Genomic DNA, 6,983 nt, shown 5'->3' with positions numbered 1-6,983 from the left:
GTACCCAAGACGCCGGCCGCGTTACCCCGCTATATAGCGATGCTTAGCCTTTGTGATAGGTAAGTGCCAGCCCTAGGGTCCCTTGAGACTTCTATTAGTCTGCTGCTGATGTCTTTAAAAAGCTGACGTGCCTCTCCACGGCCCTGGGATGAGGAGCAGGAATATAGTGAATGGATCTAAGTGATGAGAATACGTAGGAAGATTAGGTTAGGATTCAAAAACACAGTCTCATAGTGCTGGTTGAGGCATGGTCTCGTGAGGATCTGATGATGGCAGTAACACGGAGGTGACTGAATTTTGTTTCAAAGATTTAATAGCTAAAAGCATCGAGTTTGGGCGCGGTGGTAGCTCAGTCGGGTAAGCGCCCGCTTCTCACGCAAGAGATGCGGGTTCGAATCACGGCGCTGACATGTACCAATGAGTTCTTTTAACTTAATTACAATGTATACCATCGCTCTAACGGTGAAGGAAAACATCGTGAGGAAACCTGCATATCTAGATTTAGCACATCTAGATATGTGAACCCACCAACCCGCAGTGGACCAGCATGGTGGGAAATGGTTCAAGCTTAGGAAGGCAGTTTAGACCTTGGGGATATGCACAAAGGTTCCACTTGAGAGAGCCAGGTGCAGGTACTTACACCCCTACAGAGAATAGAATAGAATCGAGTTTGGGCTATTAAGTATGTGTTTCAAAGAGAGAGAGAAAGATATTTTAGGTTTCCTCTGGATTAGTTAGGTTTACTGGGTTTACTAAATTCATTCGTAACGTAAAATTGTCAATGACGGAATTTCTTCTATAGACAGTAGCCACTAATAAAAACAACTATATATGGCGTGATTTGCAAAAGTACCTATCTAGTCAACCTGCCACAAATCGTCTATCGGGGTGACTTCGGTGGGTAACTCAGAATAATACTAATTATATGTTATTGCATAAAAAAATCAAGAAAATATTCAAAGTTTCCATCCTCGCTTTTCACGCACACAAATCACAAACTCATGCCTTGTTCTAGGAGCAGGGTCTACCCTGCTGCATTTCCATGACCACTTATCACTAGTGTCCCACCGGTTTCGGTGCTCAGCGGAATAGCACCATTAACCATTATTATTCTGAGATATCATCACTTCTTATTCTGAGTTACCCAACATAAAATTACGCCATCTATTGAAATCATTTTTTAAATTAGGATTTGTCTATGGTGTGGTCCCCAAATTTAAGGGTAAAAGCCAAATAATTATATTTTAACCTTTTTTTATACCTATTATATTAAAAGACCTATTCAACGATACCCTACCTACACCATCAAAATAACCGGAAAAAATATCAGCCCCAATTTACTTGTATGGGAGAGGGAGTACCCCAATTTTTTTTGGGTACTCCTCATATCTATGCGAAATATCAGCTTGATATCTTTACCCGTTTCTGAGAAAAAGGGCAGTGACAGACAGTCAGTCAGACAGACGGACAACAAAGAGATCTTATAACGGTTGCTTTTTTCCTTTTGAGGTACGAAACTCTAAAAATATGAAAAAATATTATTCTGCCACCAAAAAATATACTTACAAACATACATACATACAATCAAAAAACATTACTCTCCTCCTTCGGCAGTCGGGTTAAAACAAGTGAGACTGATTCTGAACTTTTGTTCTACGAGTTTTAAAAATTAACCAAAAAAAACCTTTATCATAGAAACTTTGTTGACACGTGACTTTTTACCATGGAAAACGAATTTTTTTTTTCGCGTTTTTGCAAAACTCGTAGAACTAAAGTTGTTCAGAATGACCCCTTGAGTCATCCCCTTTCGGCTTACCCTTAGTATAACTTATTACCTACACTTTACGAGTAATACCTGTAGTTACCTTTCTACAAGTAAATACCACATTTGTTTAGAAATCTAATCGGGTTCCGAGTATGGAGAAAAGTGGCACCCCTATTAATTTCTACTCTTTCCTGGTGCTTACCAGTGTAATTAAAAATTAAACTTACCCTCAAATCACTACTTGAAAATAATTGTCAATAAAGTTGGCGAGTAAAAGTTTATCGACCCACTGTGCAAACTTACATGTGTGCGTGTCACTGCGTGTGCTGTGTGAAGTGCATTGAAAACCCAAAATTGGCGCGGCACGTCACCCTGTACGGGCCCTTAAGTAGACATGAGACAAATTGACTTTCGATCGCGCGACGAGTCCCTTCGTTACGATCGAGTGCCTCTCACAACCAACCTTAGACCCCAATTAACTGACATACGACCCCGTGCGGGGACGAGGGAGAAACTTCTGGGGTTTTTTGGAGTAGAATTGAATACATTATGGGAATTATGGCTTTGGACTTTTTATAAAATGTACAGAGAAACCATAGAAGTAATAAACTTAACTTTATGAAAGAAACGAACCTCTGAAAACTGAACCTCGAAAAGCTGGCTGTAACGTACCAGCCTACCTAGACTCCCGTTAAGATATTATTATGTACATAAACACGTGATAAGTACGAGTTTATTTTAATGCTGTAAACTTAGAACAAAAGTACGTTTCATAACATCGGTGCATATTTTTAACCGACTTCAAAAAAAGGAGGAGGTTCTCAATTCGTCGGAATCTTTTTTTTTTTTTTTTTTTTTTTATATTTTTTTTTTATGTATGTTCACCGATTACTCCGCCGTTTATGAACCGATTTTGAAAATTCTTTTTTTGTTGTAATGGGTTGAGCTGGTCCCATTTTTTTTTCAGAATTTTATCTCACCCCCAAGGGTGGGTAAAGGGGTAAAAACAGGGTATGAATTTCCATTTTGGGCACATATTAACCGATTCTAATGAAATTAAGAACGTAAATATAGTTCTTATAACAAAAAAATATGATGGTGACCTTGAGCTGATCTGATGATGGAAACGGAAGGCAGTCAGGGGAACTCCTCAACGGTATATAGCAACTACTTCGTGTTTAGGCTTGAATGATTCGTATTGATTAGTAGGACTTTTTGGTATCATTTGCACCTTACTTTTGATTGAAAATTATTACAAATAAACTAAAAATTATTAAATAAAATAATAATTAAAAAAATTAAAAAACCGACTTCAAAAAACCACTAAAATGTAAGAAATAATTTAAGGTTTACACAAATTCTACTCGTATGAGACAGTACAAATATACCTAAGCAGGAACTGTTCTTTTTTGAAGTTGGTGCCATATTTCTTCAGATTACTTTGTCACCGCACCAACATCAAAAAAGAACAGTTCCTGCTTAGGTATATTTGTACTGTCTCATACGAGTAGAATTTGTGTAAACCTTAAATTATTTCTTACATTTTAGTGGTTTTTTGAAGTCGGTTTTTTAATTTTTTTAATTATTATTTTTCTATTCCCCCATAATCACTGCTTTTCATAATAATATTATTCGCCCTTAGTAGGATGAAAATGGCTTGTATTTAAACCTCATTAACCTATTTATTTCAAACCAAATAAAGTATATCATCGCTATATAGATGTAACCAATATATTCTTTTATCAGTATCATTTTAATAATCCTTTCTAACCAAAAAAAGTAAAAGTAAATATTAAAAATTAAGATTATACCAAATAATAAATAGCTTATCCCAAAACAAAGTCACTTGTTACATTACTTTATGAATTAATTAAATTATTAGTATGTGCCTAGTAAAATCTATCCGTTACGCCATCTCGACTCCCAATAAATTCTATAGAAATAAGGAATTGAAATACAATTTATTATAGTTAAGTGCTTGGTGCTTGGGGTTTCTCTGATGGATCGTATCAGAAATGAGGTTATCTGTCAGAGGACTAAGGTTATTGACATAGCTGTCAAAATATGCAAGCTGAAATGGCAGTGGGCTGGTCATATCTGCCGAAGAACCGATAACTGTTGGGGTAGACGAGTTCTCTAGTGGAGACCTCGAACAGGCAAACACAGCGTGGGACGCCCTCCTGCCCGCTGGACTGACGACCTTAGGCGGGTTGTGGTTGGATGAGGAAGGCCGAGGACCGAGTGTTTTGGCGCTCCTTGGGAGAGGCCTATGTCCAGCAGTGGATGATTATTGGCTGATGATCATGATGATGATAGGTAAATGTATGTATATGAGTATGCGGGCGCGGGGGGATGGCGCCGCTCAAATTTGACCTTAGAAGGAGTGAATTTGCCGCGATGTATTGAGGTCGATGTACTAGACATCAATACATTGCGTCCACAAGCATCGCGCAAATTCAAAATTCATGCCGCACCACTCTTAAAGCCGAAAATGCCTACATATTAAAATTAACAGGTAAATCGATTACCTTTATACTATATTTTATATTGTTTTTGGGTAGGATAATTTGGTGATATAAAAAAAAATTTAACACTTAGTTTTGGTGTCAATGTTTATATTTTAGTATAGCATAATTTGGTGATGATTAATTTATCCGTTTTGGCGACGAAAAATATTTTCTATTGTAAACTTGCAATTATTTGGAGGCGTGTTTATTTATTTTGGAACGTTTTTTTTTTGGGGTTTCGATTATGGAGTTGATTTAATTAATTTGGTTTTAATTATTTTTTTTGGTGCAATGTATTAGCGTACAATTTTTTTTTTTTGGTGATGATTTAAATTGTACCCGATGAAAATCATTCGACCAATACGCTTTTGCTCATAAATTAAACCATAAACACTCGTAACTCTCGATAGGTTTTCTACATCGTAAATAAATATATCTGCTTTGAACCACATATTACGTAGTTTGTTTGCTAACAGAATTTCATGAATACAAACTGTGCCTCTATAATTTTTGTTCTCAATAAAATAAAAACTCTATCTCTCTCTCGTGTTTGATATCCGTAGACGGTAGAGTATCCGAGCTAATAAAACTTGCAGCAGCGTAGTAAGCGGGTTTTAAAACTTGTCATTCTATAAAAGCCTTTTATTACTCGGAAGTACAGTATATAGTATATAGAATATATCATCGATTACCTATTTGTGTATTTTATTTATTAGAAACACAAAATCACAACTGTTACTCCAAAGCTTTTGTAAAACATACATTACATAACATAGATAGGTATATATCAAATTCACTACGCACTTTTCCACTTAACATTAAAAAAGAAATAAAAATGGTATCCTTAATAATCTTTGAAACTAATTTTAATGATCACATAAGGCCTCTTTTCTCAGTAGGTAACAATAACAATGAGAGCGCAAAAAAAGAAACAAAGCGAAGAGAAATTCGGCAAATGAGACGTGTAACCCGCAACGGGGATAATGCCGGCATTATACAGACCCCATGAAATAAATATAAGATTTCAGAATTAGCTTTTCAGCGGCCGACAAATGGCGGCTCTTTACATTATGTCACACCTTTTAGGGGACTGTGGGAGAAATTAAGAAGTTACTTACACGTTTTTGTTTCTTATTTAGGTACTTAAGTAAAGCCAGTTTTGTAAAGTTTCTAGTTTTTCTGGTAAGACTTTTTAGCAAAAGCTTACTTAGGATGTCTAGTCTTGTCTAGGCTAATAAAATTGCATACATTGCTTATTTTTATTTGAGTCACTATAGGTTAAGTATTGAGTGAATTCGAATTAAGTATATTCGTAGGAACAATTTTTCATACTTTTTTAAACAATGGTTGTTTGAAATTACTTCGACAAATACACTCTTAGCCACTGCACTAACTAAGTATATGTTTATCCTTTAAAATTTGTCTTGCCTCTTATGTTCAATCCCCAGGGATATTTCTTCGCGCGGATTATCATAGTCTTTTCCACCTCTGAAATAAAACAAATGAATGTTACACTATAATGAACCCACCAACCCGGAGTGGACCAGCGTCGTGGGAAATGGTCCAAGCATAGGAAGGCAGTTTAGACCTTGGGTACATGCACAAAGGTTCCACTCGAGAGAGCCAGGTGCAGGTACTTCCACCCTCATAAGAGAATAAAATAGAATAGAATAGAATACACTATACGTGGTGAAAATATGCATTATTTATTTTATAAATACGAGATGATACCTGTACTCCATCGGCATCATCATCAGCCAATAAACGTCCATTCCTGACGGCCAAAAGGGGTAGTGGTTAGTAACTTGTGAGATGGCTCCACATATTGTTATTATATTATTAATCCTGGCACTCTGTCCTATACCTTCCTCATCCAATCACTACCAGCTGCCGATCTAAAGTCGAACGTTGGCTAGTGATATGTACATTCAAATGTATACTATATACAGGATATGAATCCTACCAACGACGACGATCGAATGGCGTAGTGGTTAGTGACCCTGACTACTGAGCCGAAGGTCCCGGGTTCAATTCCCGGCTGGGGCAGATATTTGTTTAAACACAGATATTTGTTCCCAGGTCTTGGATGTGCCCGTAAAATGGCAATAGGCCCGCCCCCTATTACATTGGGACTAACATAACACTCTGGCGAAAAGTGGGTGCATCAATGCACCTCTGCCTACCCCGCAAGGGAGTACATTAGTACAAGGCGTGAGTGTGTGTGTGTGTGTGTGTGTGTGTGTGTGTGTGTGTGTGTGTGTGTGTGTGTGAATCCTACCTATTTGTTGGTGTATTAAGTGATGCTTTAGTCTAGAGTCTGCAATATTAGGTACACTAGTAATCACTTAACTTGACTGAATTGGGGGTCATCTGGTATAGCATTTATAAAAGAGGATTGAGAACGCTTCGTGTGGCCTGTCCTAATCCTAACTAATATTATAAATGCGAAAGTAACTGTGACTGTCTGTCTGTTACTCTTTCACGCCAAAACTACTGAACGGATTTGAATGAAATTTGGTATACATATGGTCTAGACCCTGAGAAAGAATATAGACTACTTTTTATCCCGGAATTCTCATGGGAAAACTTTTTAAGGCGAAGCGAAGCTCGCGGGAACAGCTAGTAATAAATAATGTAGCGGCCGAGTGGGATTGCGTGCACCAATGGCGTCGCGCGGTTTTGATACATTTCCCCGCGCCTCACCCTGCATC

The sequence above is a fragment of the Plutella xylostella genome, chromosome 4, assembly GCF_932276165.1.
Source record: "Plutella xylostella chromosome 4, ilPluXylo3.1, whole genome shotgun sequence".
In the NCBI taxonomy this organism is placed as follows: Eukaryota; Metazoa; Arthropoda; class Insecta; order Lepidoptera; family Plutellidae; genus Plutella; species Plutella xylostella.
This window is presented reverse-complemented; position numbering follows the sequence as displayed.